Consider the following 21,695-nt stretch of genomic DNA (forward strand, 5'->3'; position numbering starts at 1 on the left):
CCTAGCCAGCTATCCAGGAACATGTGGATTAATTTGTCACAGTATCCATATGTTCATTTGCAGTCAATACAGATATGCTAACATTTTTTTGCTTTTCCTGCAGCTGGTGTCAATGTGGCTGTTATTTCACTAGTCTCTTGTATTTTGGGATGTTCCAAGACATTTGAAATCTGTTTCATGCACTGTATTTAACTTTCTGGGATCTGAGGAAGAAGAAGGTAGAGAATAGCATGGCCGGCAGCACTTTATTTATGAAAACATCTTTCCAATGTTCTTGGTCTGCACTGGAGGAAGTATGGTTTCAGTTATTCCCCTGAAACGTGGATCAAGCACTCTTGCCAACACATATTCTTTCCCTTCAAACATTTCACTGTTGAAGTCTGTAGACAGCTTAAAAGCTAGGCCCTCTGCCAGGGTTACTACAGCACTGTGCCTCATTGCTTTCAAATTCAGTTAGCATTTGTTCAAACCTGATGTGCAGATTCCTTGTAATTGACAGCACCTGGATTAAACTTGCATTATCAGCACCAAGTTGCGATTGAGCAATTGAAAAGGGTGTAAGGTGGTAACCAACCCAAGCAATAAGAAATCAGTGGCTGGAGATGAAGATAATTCCCTCTTTCTTATTTAGCAATTGCTAATATATTTATGTAGGCTGTTTTTTTTTTTTTTAGAAGCCTCCCTGACATTTAGAAGGAAGCAGAATGAAAATTTCCATTTATATAATTACTTTCACCCTGAAACTCCCCAAAAGGGCTTCACAGACAATCTATATGTCACATGACATTACAAAAATGCTGCCACTTCTGGGGGGCAAGGATTGCAGACACCACATTGTACAAGATGTGGAGTAGATGGGAAATTATGGCCAGGGGTAAACTCTGATATGTGACATGAGATATTTAATGCCTATGCAAACTACATGGGATCTTAGATTTTAAGATATCAACCTGAATGTACATACACTCCTTCTAGTTTGGAATGTATTTTCCTCGGAATCTAGCTATTTCAAACCTTATACTCAGGTTACTAAATTTATCTTCCTTCAGTCGAGGAGTAGAGTTTGCCATTGAAATAACATTGCTTCTGATGGTTGGAGAACTGAATCCTTTCTGAAACTGGTTTATGATTTTTCTTGTTTGGGCCAAACAAAGCTAAATATCATGTATTCATAGATTATATATTCATCTCATAACTTTTTTAACTACACTGGCTATTCTGGTGGAAGTCAAAGTATGGTGGATGGCCTGCATTATGAAGTGTGAACATAATGGTATATATGCACAGGCACCAGTGCAGAGAATACCTTAACATCATTTTCTGATGTACAGATCACAGGAGTGCATTCAGGCAGTTGTGAGATTGGATGATTGGCCAAAGTGTGATTGATTCTACTTTATTTAGAAATATCAGAATACTAGACTTGATCTCTTTCTGATACCGTACTTAATTCCAAACATGGTATATTTTAATTGTATAAAATAGTGGGATTTTTCCTATAAAAATGTGAATTTATGTTGTTAAATGTAGCAATATGGAGCACACCAAATATCTGATCCATTTCCATAGCTGGTTGTTTCCTCCTCCTACTAAAACGTTCCTTACTCAAGGAATAGAAACAATAGAAGTGCTTAATTCCCTGTGATTCCACTTGTGTTTTCTAGGATGTAGCGCTATTGCCAGCATATGCATTTTTTCTATTCAACTGCATATATATGGCTACTGATTAGCAAATTCCAAGCCCCTAAATTTATTAGTGAGTATGTCCTTGACTTCAATGAGACAAATGCCTTCATGGCACAATAACTGGAGTACTATGATCTAGAGCAGTGTTTCCCAAATTTAGAATGCCACTTGTATAGGGAAAGCCCCTGGTTTGTGTACCTGCCGTGTCCACAGGTCCGGCCGATCGTGGCCCCCACTGGCTGTGGTTCGCTGATCCAGGCCAATGGGAGCTGCTGGAAGCTGTGGCCAGTACACCCATTGGCCTGCACCGCTTCCAGCAGCTCCCATTGGCCTGGAGCAGTGAACCGCAGCCAGTGGGAGCCGCGATTGGCTAGACCTGTGGACACGGCAGGTGTCCGTGTCCACAATTTCCATCCCACCATCAACCTCAACCTAGAACAAACTGGCCCGGCCCATCAGGGGCTTTCCCTACACAAGCGGTGTCCCAAGTTTGGGAAACACTGATCTAGAGAAAGTGAGAGCTAGTCAATCTCCCTGCAGAGAATGGTGAAAATAATGAGTAACTTCTGAGAGCTATAGTTTATCCTATTCCAGGCTAAATGTGTTGTAATAGAGCAGGGGTCGGCAACCTTTGAGAAGTGGTGTGCCAAGTCTTCATTAATTTAAGGTTTCACCTGACAGTAATACATGTTACATTTACTGGCAGCGGGCTGAGCGGGGCCGGTGGCTGGGATCCTGGCTGGCAGGGGCCAGTGAACGGAACCCCAGACCAGCAGTGGGCTGAGCCGGGCCGTCGGCCGGGACCCCGCCTGGAAGGGGCTGGCGGACAGAACCCCAGACTGCAGCGCGGGCGGCAGATGGAACCCCAGACTGGCAGCGGGCTGAGCAGGGCCGGCGGTCAGGACCCCAGCTAGCAGCAGAGTGCCACTAAAAATCAGCTTGCGTGCCGACTTTGGCATGCATGCCGCAGGTTGCCGACCCTTCTAATAGAGTGATGCTGATATCCTATCTATCTATATCTATAGATATATATCAGGTTAATTGGAGCACCTGTAGTCAATTAAGGCCCTGTCAGGAACCTAATAAAAAAACCTTGCTCCAGGCAGACAGGGTGTGGGCGAAGAAGGAGAGAGGACTGAAGCTTGGAAGTGTGTTGCTGAGAATTGAAAGACCAGAGAACCAGAGGAAAGGAGACCCTACCGCAGAAGGGCAGGGATACTCCTCTGGATGGTCGAAACAACAGACTGGATTTCTACATAGATTGCTTCCGTCAACGTGCAAAAGCTGAAATTGTGGAAAAGCAACATCACTTGTCCCATAACCTCAGCCATGCTGAACACAACGCCATGTACAGCCTCAGAAACAACCCTGACATCATTATCAAAAAGGCTGACAAAGGAGGTGCTGTTATCATCATGAATAAATTGGAATATGACCAAGAGGCTGCTAGACAGCTCTCTAACACCATATTCTACAGGCCATTATCCTCTGATCCCACTGAGGATTACCTAAAGAAACTACACCATCTGCTAAAAAAACTCCCTGACAAAGCACAGGAACAAATCTGTACAGACACATGCCTAGAACCCCGACTAGGGACATTCTATTTGCTACCCAAGATCCATAAACCTGGAAATCCCGGACGCCCCATCATCTCAGGCATTGGCACCCTAACATCAGGCTTGTCTGGTTATGTGGACTCTCTCCTCAGACCCTACGCTACCAGCACTCCTAGCTGTCTTCGAGACACCACTGAATTCCTGAGGAAACTACAATCCATCGGTGATCTTCCAGAAAACACCATCCTGGCCACTATGGACGTAGAAGCCCTCTACACCAATATTCCACACAAAGATGGACTACAAGCTATCAGGAACAGTATCCCTGATAATGTCACAGCTAACCTGGTGGCTGAACTTTGTGACTTTGTCCTCACTCACAACTATTTCACATTTGGGGACAATATATACCTTCAAGTCAGCGGCACTGCTATGGGTACCCGCATGGCCCCACAGTATGCCAACATTTTTATGGCTGACTTAGAACAATGCTTCCTTAGCTCTCGTCCCCTAACGCCCTTACTCTACTTGCGCTACATTGATGACATCTTCATCATCTGGACCCATGGAAAAGAAGCCCTTGAGGAATTCCACCATGATTTCAATAATTTCCATCCCACCATCAACCTCAGCCTAGATCAATCCACACAAGCGGTCAGTTTCCAGGACACTACTGTGCTAATAAGCGATGGTCACATAAATACCACCCTATACCGGAAACCTACTGACCGCTACACTTACCTACATGCCTCCAGCTTCCATCCAGGACACACCACACGATCCATTGTCTATAGCCAAGCTCTAAGATATAACTGCATTTGCTTTAATCCCTCAGATAGAGACAAGCACCTACAAGATCTCTATCAAGCATTCTTAAAACTACAATACCCACCTGCTGAAGTGAAAAAACAGATTGACAGAGCCAGACGAGTACCCAGAAGTCACCTCCTACAAGACAGGCCCAACAAAGAAAATAACAGAACACCACTAGCTGTCACCTTCAGCCCCCAACTAAAACCTCTCCAGCGCATCATCAGAGATCTACAACCTATCCTGAAAGATGATCCTTTACTCTCACAGATCTTGGGAGACAGACCTGTCCTCGCTTACAGACAACCCCCCCAACCTAAAGCAAATACTCACCGGTAACCACACATCACTGAACAAAAGCACTGACCCAGGAACCTATCCTTGTAACAAAGCCCGATGCCAACTCTGTCCACATATCTATTCAAGTGACATCATCATAGGACCTAATCACATCAGCCATACCATCAGGGGCTCGTTCACCTGCACATCTACCAATGTGATATATGCCATCATGTGCCAGCAATGCCCCTCTGCCATGTACATTGGCCAAACCGGACAGTCTCTCCGCAAAAGAATTAATGGACACAAATCTGACATGAGGAATCATAATACTCAAAAACCAGTGGGAGAACACTTTAACCTGTCTGGTCATTCTATGACAGACCTGTGGGTGGCTATCTTAAAACAAAAAAACTTCAAAAACAGACTCCAACAAGAGACTGCTGAGCTGGAATTGATATGCAAACTAGACACAATCAACTCAGGATTAAATAAGGACTGGGAATGGCTGAGCCATTACAAACATTTAATCTATCTCCCCTTGTAAGTATTCTCACACTTGCTTCTTATCAAACTGTCTGTACTGAGCTATCTTGATTATCACTTCAAAAGGTTTTTTTTCCTCTTACTTAATTGGCCTCTCAGAGTTGGTAAGACAACTCCCACCTGTTCATGCTCTCTGTATGTGTGTATATATATCTCCTCAATATATGTTTCACTCTATATGCATCCGAAGAAGTGGGTTGTAGCCCACGGAAGCTTATGCTCTAATAAATTTGTTAGTCTCTAAGGTGCCACAAGTACTCCTGTTCTTTTTGAGGATACAGACTAACACGGCTGCTACCCTGAAATCCCTCCCCCAGCATCAAGGACCAAGGGTAATACTACCCAAGGGGGAAGAGAGTAAGAAACCCACAGGGATTGAGAGGGGCTGGGGCTCAGAGTGAAGAGCAAGCCTAGACCCCTTCCCCGTTTCCCTCCTCTATCAACTTCCTGGGCCACTAGTGGGGCCCTCAGCACCCCAAGAGCAGAGGCAAGGGGTGGCATCCTAGAAAAGCCCTCCAAAAAAAGCATGGGAGCAACCATACCAACATCAGCCATTTTGCTAGAATATATAATCCAAGCAGTTACACATAATTTCAGAGAGATTGGGTTAGTGTCTAGCTTAAATGTGAATTAGATATTGTTTGCATCCCTAGTTATAATTTATATACACCAATAAATGACCAGTTAAGCTTCTTAAAGCAGTCATGTCTATATTTATATTAGGTTTCTCTCTAGCCCTGATGCCACTGTAGTATCTAAGCTTTGGTTATAGGATTGTCTGCCTTCAGCTTCTCTGATATCATGTATTACTTGGATATGCAGAGCCTCATCAAGCTGTGCACTAGCATTTCAGCAAAAGAACATCTGAAAATGAAAAGGAATATTATCATACTATGGGTATCCAAAAATCAGCCTTGAATGTAATGAAAGGTTTGCTGAAACCATGACAAAGGGCAAAACATTAGTCTCCAATCAACTCTGCAATGCGCTTATTCCAAACATATGCAGCTGGGCAATTTGGATCGTATTCTTTGTTAAGTCCACCATTTAAGTCCCTGCCCCCTCCAGCCCTGTTTAAATGTGCATGTGATTCAAGAGCCTTTCTAGGTGATATTTCACCATGGACGTGAAGAGAAATAGCATGAAAAGACTCAGATCGATTTAAACAGAGATATATAAAACATTTTCAACACTGTATAATGTTTACATTTATAATACCATTTTTGTACACATTCCTTTTGAGGAACATTTTTTCTCCCAACAATCCCTATCAGAAAAACAAAAAAACAACAGACTGAGACAACAAAATAACAGAGGGAGAAAAAATTACATAAAGTAAAGATACACTGTCTGGAAAGGAGTGAATGACTTGACAATGGTTAGGCAGTTTAGGTGCCTAATATGCTGATCAGTATTGTCTTATTGTTTCCTTGTGCTCTCCTGTTGGTTGGTCCCTATCCAGCTGTTATCTCTTGCCTTATGCTTAGATAGTAAGCTCGTTGGGCTGGGTACTGTCTTTTTGTTTTGTTTGTACACTGCCTAGCACAGTGGAGTCCTAATCCATGACTAGGCTCGTAAGCACTACAGAATAAAACAAATCAAGAATCTAAATGTCAACTGCAATAAATACAAGAACTAGAATACAAAAGAAACATTGAAATCACTGACATCCTTTATTGTCCATGATGCAAGGCCATTGCTGATCTGTTTGAATTAAACAGTAGAGATTATCTCTTTTTAAGGGTCTACTTTGTGATGTTATTGACATGAACTGTGACCGTATAGATCATTGTTGCAACCAAGGTCCTATAGTTGCACCAAATCTTGCACAAAGGAGCTTAAGTAAGGTGTCTATGGAAAGTTTGTACTTTGCTAGCTATGATTATGCTGTCTGTATGTGTATATCATTTTTGTATTTGAAGTTATGAATATTGGCTATGTACTTGTATCTCAGTGTGTTTGATTCGAAGTAGCATCTGTGAAGCATTTGGTCAGCTTCTTGAGAAAGGAGAATTCTGAGTAAGTGCCCAATCAAGAAACACTTAACTGACTTTAGGAGATGCCAATCCACATCTGAGCTTTCCTGGGAACATTCAAACTAACAGGTAAACAATGACGTCAGCCTGCAAAAAGCTGAATCATTCATGGACTTGTGACTTGCCCAGGTGGCTACAAACTCCATCTTGTTGCTATGATTTTGCACAGAAGAACAAAGGGGTTTCCGCCTACAAGAGAGAGAATATAAAAGGCCCTGGAAGCCTCTCTATTTTGTCTTCAGCTGGCTCAAGAGATGGCCTCTCCAAAGAGATGCCCGAAAGAAACTGGGACAAAGGACAGAAACTACGGGGGTGTGAGTGATTGCTGAATCCAGACCATAAACTACAATGTTGGTCTGAAAAGGATTGGGCTCAGACTAGGAAGGAGTCCAGTTTGTGAAAGAAGTTTATTGGAACATCTCAGAGGGTGAGATTTACCTGTATTCAGTTTCCTAATGTATTAAGCTTAGTCTTGCTAAGTCTTGTGTTTTGTTTTATTTTGCTTGGTAACTTACTTTGTTCTGTCTGTTATTATGAAGAACCTATTAAATCCTACTTTTAATACTTAATAAATCACTTTTGCTTATTAATTAAACAGAGTAAGTAATTAATACCTGGGGGAGCAAACAGCTGTGCATATCTCTCGGTCAGTGTTATAGAGGGCGTACAATTTATGAGTTTACCCTGTATAACCTTTATACAGAAGAAAACAGATTTATTTGGGGTTTGGATCCCATTGAGAACTGGGTGTCTGGGTGTTAGAGACAGGAGCACTTGCTAAGCCTTTTTCAGTTAAATCTGCAGCTTTGGGGGCATGGGTCAGAGCCTGGGTCTGTGTTGCAGGAGATTAGTGTACCTGGCTCAAAAAGACAGGGTTCTGGAAGCCCAAACTAACAGAGAAAATGGGCTCAGAAGTAGACTCAGCACATCAGGTGACAGTCCCAAGGGGGTCTCTGTGACTGAACACATCACTTACTTCCCACCCACCCATTTAGATTGATCTGCTGCACAACACACTGTGTAATAATATATTGGAAATCTCTTGTGCCATGGGATTTCAGATGAGTTTATCACAGATAATCACCCACAAGTGGCTCTATGATGGTTCTTGGGGTACCCAGGATTGTGAGTTACTTGAGGGTGTCTTCCCTCTGGTAGCTGAATATTAGCTCCTTAACACTACCATTCTGTCAACCACCCAAGCACTCTTGTCTCTGGTATGCCAGCCCTGTCTTTGCCTTCCATGTTAAAAAGAAGGTGCTCCAAGTGCCCTTAAAGTGCTCCCCTGTGAAATCCAGCCCCTGACACTGGCTACTCATGGAAATCTCAGATTTTCTGCTCCCAAACGGAACAGTGTACCCCAATTTATCAGTTTTACCTTAAACCGCCTCTGCTGTATAATACACAGTACTTATGAGCACTTACAATAAAACAAAAGTAAGTTTATTTAAGAAAGAATAAAGTCCCACTAGAAACAAAAGAGAGTGATGGAAACGAATAGTTACAATACAAAACAAAATAATAAAATATGGCCTATGCCTAGTTACCTTTCCAATCTCAGGAAATATGTTCCCTCCTACACTGCAAGTGCAGTCTATTATAGAGATGACTGGTTTCACTGGAACGAGGATCCAATTTTTCATGAAACGCACATGCTCAGCAAGATGTCTCCTCAGTGAATGGATACAGAGTGTCTTTCTCCACCCTGTGATATGCTGAATCAGTCTTATGTCTTTATCCATAGAGAGGGTAATCACATTGTTTTTCCATTCCTTTTCACTTCCAAGAGGTTTCAATATTTATAGTTTATCTTTGATGGTTCCCCATTGACTCTTATAGGTTGTTGCAGCAGTGGACAATTGAATAATAAATTACATTATCAATGAGCCAGGGAGGGACTACAACTTTCTCCTGCTTGAATGGGCCATCACTGAAACATATGATTCCTTGTGACTCACTTTCATTCCAAAACCAGAAGGGCAGAATTTTCAATATAGTTGCATTATTCCTTGTACACAGTTCCCTAATGTATATGAGTATTGATAAGTTTCCTGCTTTCAGTAGAGACCTCACATACTACCTTTTATGGATAAATACCATGACAGCAGTGTGTTAGGTGTAGTGAGTTTGTTAGGTATGAGAGCAGAGTTGCTTGTAAAAGAATAGTGAATGCTTTGTCCATTGGCACCAATATGCCTCTATGTCATAGGCTCATGTTGGCAATTCTATGGTATATAAGCTCAAGCATATCAGGTCAAGCTCTGAATATACATAGTCAAGTGGGTTAGCAGAAAACTCAGTACAGATAGGTATATGATGCCTGCTACTTGAAATCTTTAAATCAGATTTGACCTTCTTTGCTAAATGGTATGCTTTAGCCCAGTTAGAAATTACAGGAGTGATGCAGGAATTACTGGGTGAAATATTATGTCCTGTTTTATGCAGAAAGTCAGACTAGATGATTATAGTGGTCCCTTCTGGCTTTAAAAGCTGTGGCTGTGAAATTCCTACCAAAGGAACAGAAGACATCTACACAAAGACAAGGCAGACACTGTCCCTTGAGGCCTTCCAGAATGATAGTGCCTGGAGGGGGATATAATGAACAAATCCCCACCCACTTACTGACTATGAAAAATATGAGGGGCAGCAAACACAGGCCCCATGTGGTAGATCATGTCACAGCAGAAAGATCTTCTTTGAGAAGAAGTGGTTATGTTATCAGCAAGCCATCAAGTTTCAGAGATACAGTATGGAGGTACTGACTGATGACCAAGAAGAAGAAGACTCCTCATCACTCACAGGATCCAGATCACTTTCCTTGATCTTTACCCTATGTCTCCTTGGGTAGGTCTACAGAGGAATAGAAGACTGTGGCATGACCACAGCTGGCCCAGGTCAGCGGACTTGAACTCACAGGGCTCAAACTGTTAGACTAGAAATTGCTGTGTAGATTTCATGTTTGGGTGGGAACTCGAGTTCTGAGACTCTCCACCGTCTCAAGGTTCCAGAGCTTGAGCTTCAGCCCAAGCTCAGACATCTAAAGAGCAATTTTTCAACCCCAAAGACCAAGCCCTGCGAGCTCGAGACAGCTGACCTGGACCAGCCACAGGTTTTTTTTCCATAGTGTAGAAGCACCCTGTTCGTGTGGTCTCTTAATTGTCCACTTTCATATGTGGTGGTTTTAATTTGCTGTTTTATTTCTAGTACAAAAACTTCCTACCACACTATTATTTATAAAGTGCATGGTCTCTCACACGGATATCATGTCCCATATTGAAAAGTGTATGCTCATTTCAAAATTTGCTTGCTAGAGGAGCTTTATAAATTTCCACTTCTCATTTTTGTGAGGGTCCTCAGCTGTATTGAATTATGCCCAGTTATCACTGTATAATACAGATGGTATGTAGGCCTGTTTATCTAAAATAGCAGACAACACAACAGTTACAGTTTTACTTTTGGGGAGATTCTCAAAGGAACAGAGGGAAGTAACATTAGGTACCCAATTCCTCCTGAAAGTCTGTAGCATTTGGGAGCTTAACTATACTTTGTAACTTTGAAAAAGTTTATTCTTCTTGTTTACCTTAACATATACATTAATCAGTACACCTCTACCATGATATAACGCTGTCCTCCGGAGCCAAAAAATCTTACCGCATTATAGGTGAAACAGCGTTATATCGAACTTGCTTTGATCCGCTGGAGTGCACAGCCCTGCCCCCCTGGAGCACTGCTTTACCGCGTTATATCCAAATTTGTGTTATATCGGGTCGCATTATATCGGGGTAGAGGTGTATTTTGTCGTCTCAGATCAATTTTTTTCTACCACTCTATTTAGTATAATAGGTCTGTGTTGTGGTTGCTACAGGAACCACCACTTTAAAATTTCCTAATTTTCTTCCTTTACAATGTCAACTAGTACACAGTGCCCCATTTCATTTAATTCCCTTGATTAAAACAAACACTACATCCACCCAAAGTGAGTGTGTACATGTTAAAATAAACATAATAAAAGTCAGTATTATGAATTCTGTGGGTTTAAATTTCCAGAACTTTTCCAGCAGTAACACTGCAATCATGTATTTTTCCCACATTTAATATGCAGTTATTACCATTAAAAACATCTTGAGTCAGAAAGAGTGAATATTACAACACTATACCATGCTGCGTGCAATATAGTCTTATAAGAAGTGGTAAGCAGTGCTATCTCTGTCACTATGCAGTGGCAATTATTGATGGCACTTACTACAGGAAAATCAGTATAATGAACACTGAGATCCTGCATCAAGGAGGCAAGCAGGCAAAATTCTTAAGATTTTTTTGTAAATGACTCAGTTCTCAGTTTTTTTCCACCATTTTTAATATGGTATAAAGTACAGCACCTGCATTTTTATGCAGGTCTATAATTGAGACATATGCCATATAGAGTAACTAAATGTAATTTAAAAGAGTGATGTACTAAGAGTTATAACTACAAAAAAACCCTCTATAGTAGACTCTGGAGTCTTCTGAAATTACTTCAGTATATCAATTTATTGTGCAAATATAGTGCACATACAGATGACCTGGCACCACCATTTCCTCATAGAAAATGTTCCTCTTCATGCCATGAAAGGTATAGTGTTGAGAAGTGGCAGTCAATGAGTTAAAAAGATAAAGGCATTTTTTGGAGTATTTGTAGTTTTAGAAATATTCAAGTATAAACTTAGTGCACTGGGCACTCATTTAGGCTTCAAATCAAAACATAGCATGAGCCCTGACCAGGTCACAAGTTAGGGAGGAATATTATGTGTGCCTATGGCTTTGTTCTGCAACTTCCCAATTTTTTAATAACCCTTGAAATCAAATTAAATTATTTTTTTAAAAGTCTCCTTACAAAATTTTAGGATCCTCAACTGTATTTGACTATTTTGTAGGGCTCATGTGTGTATGAGTCATTAAAATAAGCTCTATTGTTAAATAATCACAGGGCTTGGCACTTCCAAAATACAAACAAATCATCTGCTTTTTTTACCCATTTGGCATTTCAAACTGAACAATTGAACTGTAATAGCTGACTGGGAGAGTGGGGGCGGGAGGAGAGAAACCCACAGACTGAGTCAGGTGTCAGGAAGGATTTACACCAGCCTTGCACCAGATGTTGACCAAAATCTAAAGCAGTACTTACCTACTCCTGTTTTCGAAATGTGCCCTCTGGAACACAGTCTTCTACAGGAGGAGACAAAGTCAGAGACAAACCAAATTTAGAAGAGGGAGAAGCCTGAAATTACGTGGAACTAATTCTTGCAACATAATGTTTTCAATAATCTTATTTTTATAAATCAGCATTTCCAGTTTTAATAAGTTACAATACTGACAAGAATGTGAACATGAGGTAAGATATGGAGGGATATGTACAAAGGATGATAATACTTAGGGGTGTCACAGTGTGACTGGCCCTTTGAAGTGGAATCAGGGTCCAGTGCATCTGGACTGATTTTCTGCTGTTCAGCTGAGCTAAAGGGGAGAAAAGAAGGAAGTACCTTGCTTGACTTTTATTCATAATAGGAATATGATCATGTTATATCATCTCCTTTGCAGATATTGTAGCATATTAGTACCAGCATGGCCCACATATTCAAAAGTGTCTAAACTAGATCATCAAACAGCTGTAGGTGGTTGGCAGATACCAGGCAATAAAAAGGCTCCTGCACTGCCCTGAGTCAGCAGGAGGAAAGGCCTCTGGAAAAGGCCACACTCCAGGCAAGAAGTGTTTAGAGAGGACGAAGGGCTGTGCCCAGCTTGGGACTGAGGAAAAATAAATGGACTTTCTAGAGGACAGACCATCAGGGAGGAGGGGCAGGATCCAGCTGAAATGGGCATGAAGACTGGCAGGTCTCAGTTCTGTTTTTAAAGACTTTGTGCAGGACTTAACACATTGGTCCTCAGAATGTTTTGAATAACTGTGTGGACTTTTTAAAGGGACCTCGGTAGAGGGAAAACTGAGACAGCCCTCAGCAGAGCAACAGTGGCCAGTAAGGAATGTTACAGGACAAGTATGCCCTTTGACAAGGGGTCAGCAGAATGACAGAGGACTGTAACGGACCTCCTGGATCCTCAAGTTTAGTCCCTGGCTATTGCAGGCAACCCTGGTTATAAATGTGCCAAGTTTCAACTTAATTCTTATAATACAAATGAAATACTGACCTTTAAAACAAATATCCAAATGGAACTTTCAGCCACCTTACCTTCCCCTCCTCCTCAGACCTACATGCTCTCTGCTCCACGGGGATGTTCACATATTGACCCTGTATTGGTTGGAGGGCACACACGTGGGGATGTGCTAGTCACCTTCACCCTTTAGAAGTGTGGGTTCTTCTTTGCCTCCCCACAGTGGTTGGAGGTGGACCAGGAAACCTTCCTTCCACTCTTTGTCATAAGAGGGAAGCCATCAGGAACCTATTTTCCCCTTCTCTTTACAAAAGGTTACCAGCAGAGTAGGAAGCCAGAAGTTTTTCCCTATGGAAGGCACAATGGAGGTATTTTGTGATGGGGAAAAGTAGTCAGTAGTCTTTTCTTCTTCCCACATGGTTAGGCAAATAAAGTGTGCCTGTCTGACTAGCCAGACATGCAGAACAAGGAATAATAGATTTTTAAGGCCAGAAGGTACCATAATGATATTCTAGGATGACCTCCTGTAACAACACAGGCTAAATAACCTCACACACAGTAATTTTTGCATGAACTCCATTAAAAAAAAACAGAAGTATTCTCAACCTGTCCTCAGCACTCAGAAAACTTCTGCCAGGGAACATTACTAGTGTTCAGACATTCCCCCCTCCTTCCCTTTAAACTTTTAGAACAGTTTTTTTCCCAAATCTAGATGCTTCAAATTAGGGATTAAGGAGACTATTTAAACATATAAAACATAAGCTGTTTCATGTTGGTCACACTAAACCAAGACACAAAAAATAGTTAACATGCCTGAAAATTTTGGTCTTAGTGTATATTTAGTCTAAAGAGACTGAAAATTAGTGGCTCAAAACTGGGAAAATTCTTCTATGAGATCAGCAGCAAAAACGGTGCCAAACCACTCTCAAACCAGAAATTATTCTCCTTTAATGACTTCCATGCTTCAAGTACTGATGTGTAATGGTTTTAGGGGCCAAAGATTTTGAAAAGCAAGAAATAATTAGGCAAAAGAGGGTTATTTATGCATCAGTGCTCTCCATTCCAAATCCTTCCTACCCAAATCTGGACTGAAATGAAAACAGTGTCAGGTGAAAAAGATATTCTTATTTTGGGGTGAGCTACAGCAGCTGTGGAGACATGACATATTTGTATAGCTAAAGTTATATGTGGTAATAGAAGTGTCACAAAGCAAATGCAAGCAATTGAGAAAAAAAACAGACAGATACATCCTGGAAGATAAAGTTTGTAGCCCTCTTTCCTGGTGAATATATTTAACTTGAAACTATATAAACTTGAAAGTGCTACCTATGATCTACGTAGTGGTCAATCATTTGGCTGATGGGCACTGGAGAGGTCTCTGAGTACTATTTTGTTCTGTTTTACTTTCCCTTGTACCTCTTCTCCTTTCAACAATGGACCACCACCGTATCTTATGCCATGGCTTTCATCCATTCCTGCTGTGTTGGCAGCCATTACTGTAAGTAACTGTATAGGAAAGTGCAATTTCAGTTTTCTGTACAATTTTCTGTGCACATTGGCATGAGAAAGGATACATAGGGATTTTGCTTGGCTCACCAGTTACTCTCACAATTCAAGTTTACATTTGTACACTCTCCCCCCCTTCAACTCATATCTTATTTTTTTCTTTTAAAATTGGCAAATAGCTCTGTATGAATGAATTAAATTAAATTAAATTAATGAAGATATCCTATCTCCTAGAACTGGAAGGGACCTTGAAAGGTCATCAAGAAGTCCAGGCCTCTGCCTTCACTAGCAGGAACAAGTACTTATTTTACTCCAGATCCCTAAGTGGCTCCCTCAAGGATTAAACTCACAACCCTGGGTTTAGCAGGCCAATGTGCAAACCACTGAGCTATCTCTCCCCCCAAGTATGAAGGATACTTTGTTTTCAATGCAACTGAAAATAAATTCTGAAACAAGTGATTATGAGCTTCTCTGTTTTATTACACTTCTGAGAAGTCATAATTTCATTAACTGTGGGAATTTCATTGGCATCACAAGAATAATGAATTAAGATTAACTATATTTTCTTCATGATTTTTCTCCCTACACAGTCTACAGCACATCCCCCCCCCAAAAAACTCCTTTGAGTAGCACACCCACAACCAACATTTTGTGGGGAAGGAGCTGCTCTGATTGAGAATTTTAAGGCAGACTTAGATTACTTTGCAACCCCAAATGAAGCATATTATTAAAAGTCAGTAGTATGACTCAGGATCTGACCTATGCAATCTATTAATTACAGTGGATTTACTCCTGATGTACATAGGGATAAGTGAGCTCTGAATCAGGCCCAAATGGCTGATGGGCACAAATTCAAGAATATCAAAACACAAGGAGAACATCAGGATAAAATCAGAGAGGATCAGCCTATTAGAGTTTCATCCTGTAATAAGCAACTCACTCTTCATCAAGTTGGCGGGGGGGGGGGGGAGGCGGCGAATGAAAATTACACCATTTTTTAAAGGGGGGAAATCAAGCAGCTCCAATCATGGAAGCCAGTGGAACTGTTAAAATACAGTCACTGCTTCATGATTCCTTTGGAACATAATTCCAAAACAAATAGGGACAGCACGTTTACATCCAAGGCAAAGTGTGGGGTTTACATCAGCAAACAGCAATACTTTCATGGCAGTCACAATAACTAAACTGGGTAGGGAGCAACAATCAGCATTCCATAGCAGAGGATAATCTCCTGCAGTGTAGGGAAGGAGAAGGCAATAAAAAGGGAGGAAAATAAGACTTTCCAATAAGCACTGCGTAGATTTACTTGAACCTACCACCACCATCAAACTCCTGTCCAGCTGATGGATGTCACACTGTAACTATAGTAAAAGTTTACTAAACAAGTAACTGTTTCAGTAAAAACCATCAGAAAGTGCCTTTTGCTTGATCTTTATTCATAATGGGAAAGTTATCCTGTTAGAACATCTCCTTAGTAGGTATTGTGGCATATTCGTACCTGTATAGCATGTCCCACATTTTCAAAAGTGCTCAGAACCAGAGATTGTCAAACATTCAGCAACCACAACTCAGAACAGATTTCAGAATAGCTCAGCACCCATCATGACATCTCACACTGTTCTGAACTTTTTTACGAAAGCCTGCCCTGAAGAACTTGCAGTCAAAGGTTAAACCTAGTACTTCATCATACAAGTAGTCCTGTTCACATCAGTAATACTACTAACAGTGAATCAAAGTTGGAGGATTGAACTCTAAATACAAAAGGGTGTGAGTTAAAGGCAGAATGGGTCTAACATAGACATGTTATTAACTTCTCTGTTTGGGTGTGTATTTAACCTTTGACATACTGGTTTTAAATCCATTCCAACTTTCCCTTCTCCCCCAAATTGTTTATTCATTATACAACTCATGGGAAGTTTGACCCTTTCCCTTCATCCAGTATAAGGTAAACAGAGTATATTTCTCCCTCTTCCTGCTGTTCTATTACTACTTATATAAACAACAATTATATAAATATCCTATTCACCTCAGAGTGGCTACAGCCCAAGGGTCTGAACTAGAGTTTAGTCAATAGAAGTCTTTTTTTGTCATTCAGTTCAGTGGGCTTTGGATTGCCCTACCCATAAAGACCCCACACCTCCTCTTTCATCCTCATCTCATTCATTCTCCTCCATGTCTATTGGCACATGCCACTGAATATGAGTTATATCCTGCACTTCAGTTCACCGCCACCACCACCCCAAAGGCCTTCTCTCTGTTGGAAAGTTTTTGCGATTTTTCAGTATAGCGACCTAACTGCTGAAATTAAACCAATATAGTTATACCAGTAGAACCCCTATATGAAAACATCTTATTCCAGGTTGAATGCCCCTTTTTGGTTTAGAACATAAGAATGGCCATACTGGGTCAGACCAAAGGTCCATCTAGTCCACTATCCTGTCTTCCAACATTGGCCAATGCCAGGTGCCCCAGAGGGAATGAACAGAACAGGTAATAACCAAGTGATCCATCCCCTGTCACCTATTCCCAGCTTCTGGCAAACTGAGGCTAGGGACACCATCCCTGTCCATCCTGACTAATAGCCTTTGATGGACCTATCCTCCATGAACTTATCTAGTTGTTTTTTGAACCCTGATATACACTTGGCTTTCACAACATCCTCTGGCAAGGAGTTCCACAGGTTGACTATGCGTTGTGTGAAAAAATACTTCCTTTTGTTTGTTTTAAACTTGCTGCCTATTAATTACATTTGGTGACCCCTAGGTTTAGCTTATGTTGCTTGAGAAAGCATTTAAGCTGAACTGAAAAAAGACACTTTTATATTGGAATAAGTGTCCAGATGTGTTGTTATACTAGTATAACCATTTCTGTATAACTCGTAAAAATTTCACATGCAAGCAAGGCCTAAATCAGCAAAATAGATGCTAACCAATATGAGTCCCAACTGTCTGATAGTGCCTCCAAGACCCAAGAAACAGGGTCATCAACATGGCTATTGACTTTACCCTGCCAATGGTTGTTGTAGCTATGTTGGTCTCACCATATTAGAAAGACAAGGTGAGTGAGATATTATCTCTTATTAGACCATCTTTGGATGAGGAAAGAGAAGCTTTAAAGTTACACAAAGCTCTTTCAGGTGTGGAAAAGGTACTCAGTGTCACAGCTGAATACAAGATGGAACAGATTGTTTAGCATAAGTAATTGACACATATTCTGATGAACCATTCAAGGTGAAGTGGCACATTAGCACCCCTGTAGTCACAGGACAAAAAAAGGGGGTTAACGGGTTACAGATGATTCTAATAAGCCATAAATCCAGTGTCTTTATAAAAATACAAGATTTCAGTGTCTAGCAAAGTGATGAATTTAAGCTCCCAGACTTCTCTTTTGAAGATGTTGTGTAGGTTTCCTTTGAGGATGAGGACTGAGAGGTCAGATATGGAGTGATCATTTTGTGGAAAGTGTTTGCCTATGGGCAATATGGTTATTTGCCTTTTATCATTTTTCTGTGTGAATTCAGTTAAGAGCATAGTGATTCATGAACTTACACAGAAAAATGATAAAAGACACACACAAAAATATCACCCTTGGGCAAACACTTCACAAAATGATCACTCCATATCTGACCTCTCTGTCCTCAATCCTCAAAGGAAACTTGCACAACACCTTCAAAAGAGTAGCTGGGGAACTTAAATTCATGATTGTAGTGTCTAGCAAATTTATGGTCTTAATAAAGACACTGGATTTATGGGTTATTATAGCCATCTGTAACCCATTAACACTCCCCTTCCTTTTTTGTTCTTGACTGCAGGGGTGTTAACAGGCCACTTCACCTTGAATAGTCCCTTAGAATGTATTAAATACTTATAAAGTATCAGAGGGGTAGCCGTTTTAGTCTGGATCTGTAAAAAGCAACAGAGAGTTCTGTGGCACCTTTAAGACTAAAAGATGTATTGGAGCATAGTTCCACCTTGTATTTAGCTGCGACATTCTGAGTACCTTTTCCACACCTGAAAGAGCTCTGTGTAACTTCAAAGCTTCTCTTTTATTGGACCAACTTCGGCTGATGAAAGATAATACCTCACCCACCTTGTCTCTGTAGTTACCAGGACAAAACAAATAAATGACAGCAGCTTCCTCTTTTTCTTCCTAATGGAGTGGGAAACCAGATGTTCCAATGCAGGGCAGAAGCCTAGTGGCCTTCCCTGATACATAGCAGGATTTTTAGTGTATGGTCTACAGTGAAAGAGTGGTATTTATACAAAGGGTATATGCTAGGCAAATAGGTTTGGGCAGTAGTATTGGAATATATATATTCCATATATATATATATATATATATTATAGTCCATTAATATGTAGATACACCAATAGAAAGGATGTAGAATAGGATATTGTGGCTAAAGAATTTTATATCCTTTCTATTGGTGTATTAAACTGTATATGGTTAAATAGAATCTGTGTCCACATTACAATTATATAGCATGGTTCAATAAAACCAGTGGAAAGTATCTCATTCCCAATAACAATCAAGAATTATTTTTAAGAATAATTTCTATATAAACCCAGTTACACTTCCCACACTATCTATTGGTTTCACCCCTTTTACATTCTTTAAGGCTTTCCAACTAGAGTATGCTCCATAACAATAAACAATTAAGGGTTTTAGATTGCAACTTACTCAAGTTTTCTCAACACCCAAATATTATTGGTACTTAGTTTTCTTTTCAACCAGAATCTTATTTAACCTCATGTGTCTCATTAACCCAAGTAACTCACACAACCACTTTAAATAAACTAAAGAAAACTTCGCTAGTGTGGTAGTTGCATGGTCCCCTTGTCCTACTCAAAACTTCTCTGGGCCAAATTATGCCTTTGGAAACCTCAAACAGAGGAGAAATTCTGAATGGAGCTCTGCACTCTCCAAGGATAAGGGGATTAGTCAACTCCACAGAACCAGCTTCCCAAGCCCTGAAGAGATTATTCTGTGCCCAAATCTATGTACTGTATGTGGAATCACAGAATCATAGAACTGGAAGGGACCTTGAGAGGTCATCTAATCCAATTCCCTGCACTCATGGCAGGACTAAATAGTATCTAGACTACAGGTGTTTGGGCAGAATAGGGGCCAGAGGCTGGAATTGGGGAAAACCTCTTATTGTGCAGCATGTCCTAACACAAACCTAAGCAGAGGGTATGATCTAGCTCTCTTGGTCTGATTTTCAAAAGTGATGGGCAGCTGCAGCTCCAGAGCCTCTGGCTATTCACCAAATCACAAGAAGGAGATGCTCTGATTTTCTCACAGCACAGTATGCTCTTGGTTTCTGAGTTTAAGTAATTTTGTAACAAACTAACATTTTGATTCACTATCAAGGTTTGTCATTATTAGTTGTTATATTGTGTCCAAAATTTACTTAGTGATTCAAAATATTTAGGGTGGGACATTGGCTGTAATGGTTAACATGTGTTCCTGAAACAGTCCAATGAGTTATGCTTAGAGTTATGAAGTTTGAAGAATGAAAACCTCTCTCAATACACCTCCAAATACTTTACTGCAAAGGATTTATTTAGGGTTGTTGTTTTTTTTCCTATACCGGGGGGTGATTTCTTTCAGCGTCTGGTTCACCTTACCTTACATTGCAATACAAAATGTAGGATTAGTTTTTTATATTTTTTTGCTGATTATCTTTATGCAGAACAGTCACTTAGGCAAAACTGTGAAATTGAAGAAAATAATGAAACTAACTAGGTTAATTGATCAGTGGGTGGAATGGAGGCTGAATCTTCACAACAGCTGTCTTGATTTTTTCCCCAAACTTTCTGTGTGTACATGTGACCCAAAGCAGCCATGACCTAACTTTATCTACCAATTAAGCAGGGTTTAGGGTTGCTTCGCATCAACAGCGCCGCACAAAACCAGTAAGCGTATGCATGAATCTGGCCTTTATTATTAACATTCTTTTTTAAATTATAATTCCAATTAAGCACAAATAAATATCTGTTTATTATTGAGATTATAACAAAGAACTTCTGTATATCATGATCACATTCCATGGTCTTCACTGGAAGGCACAAAAAAAAAATCAACCAAACCAAAAATAAAATAAAATAAAACTCCACTATGTCATTCAGTATAGATTCTTTTCTTTCTTGGAAGAGGCGAGTTTTGCAGTCAAATCATACAAAAAAATCCTAAATTATGGATCAATTTTAACTACCTCCTACTGTGTGCTCTTTGTTCCCATTGAGTCTACTACCTGAGGAATCTCTGTATGACTTAGCCTTTCATTCCTGCCACAAATGTTTTGCCCTCAGCTTCAACAACTGTGGTCTTATTTTGTTATTCAAACTGACATATTTCCCCTTTGGTACCTACTTAGATGGTCCTTACGGCTTTGTCCTGTGACCCAATCTATTTATTTAGACATGTTACTGAACTCAAAAGATATGATACATTACTGTATGGTACAGTCTCTTGGCAGTTAAGCAAGAAACACGCTTTTCAGGAAAAACAGACCCATTATCATTTGAATCCCTGATCAAATATTAACAGTTCTGATAGTTCTGTACTGTATTGTATAAATGCCTAATACAGGGGTACTATCCACTCATAATGAATGTGCTTCTGGCAATCCTGAAGAATGAGGCTGCTGCTTCTGGGGAAAATGTAAAGGAGTTTACTTTGTGGCTAAGTAAAAAAAAAAAAACATCTAAAACCTATAACACCCATAGCCCTGGATATTTTCTGGGGAATTAATGAGCAGCTTTGCCTCAAGCAACTTACCCTCCCAAATGGACATTAATTCATTAATCCCCAGGAAATGCCCTAGGCTGCATTCATTATTGCATAAATATCTCTATATAACAGACATGACAGTCATCTATTCTTTAGCCTGAATAAGAATTTTCACTTTGCAGGGTTAAGAGAATTCCAGGCACCATTAATTTAAGATTGCTTAATTCAGATTTCTGTTTTCTGTGTAATCATAATAAAATACTTATATTTCCACAATATTTCCTTAAAGTAACACAAAGCTGAATGCTTCAACAGCAAATGTCTGCTCTGCATAAAAAGGCAAAATAATGAGTTAATAATACCAAGCTTAGCAACTTAGCAAAATTTTATG

The sequence above is a fragment of the Malaclemys terrapin genome, chromosome 5, assembly GCF_027887155.1.
Source record: "Malaclemys terrapin pileata isolate rMalTer1 chromosome 5, rMalTer1.hap1, whole genome shotgun sequence".
Classification (NCBI taxonomy): domain Eukaryota; kingdom Metazoa; phylum Chordata; order Testudines; family Emydidae; genus Malaclemys; species Malaclemys terrapin.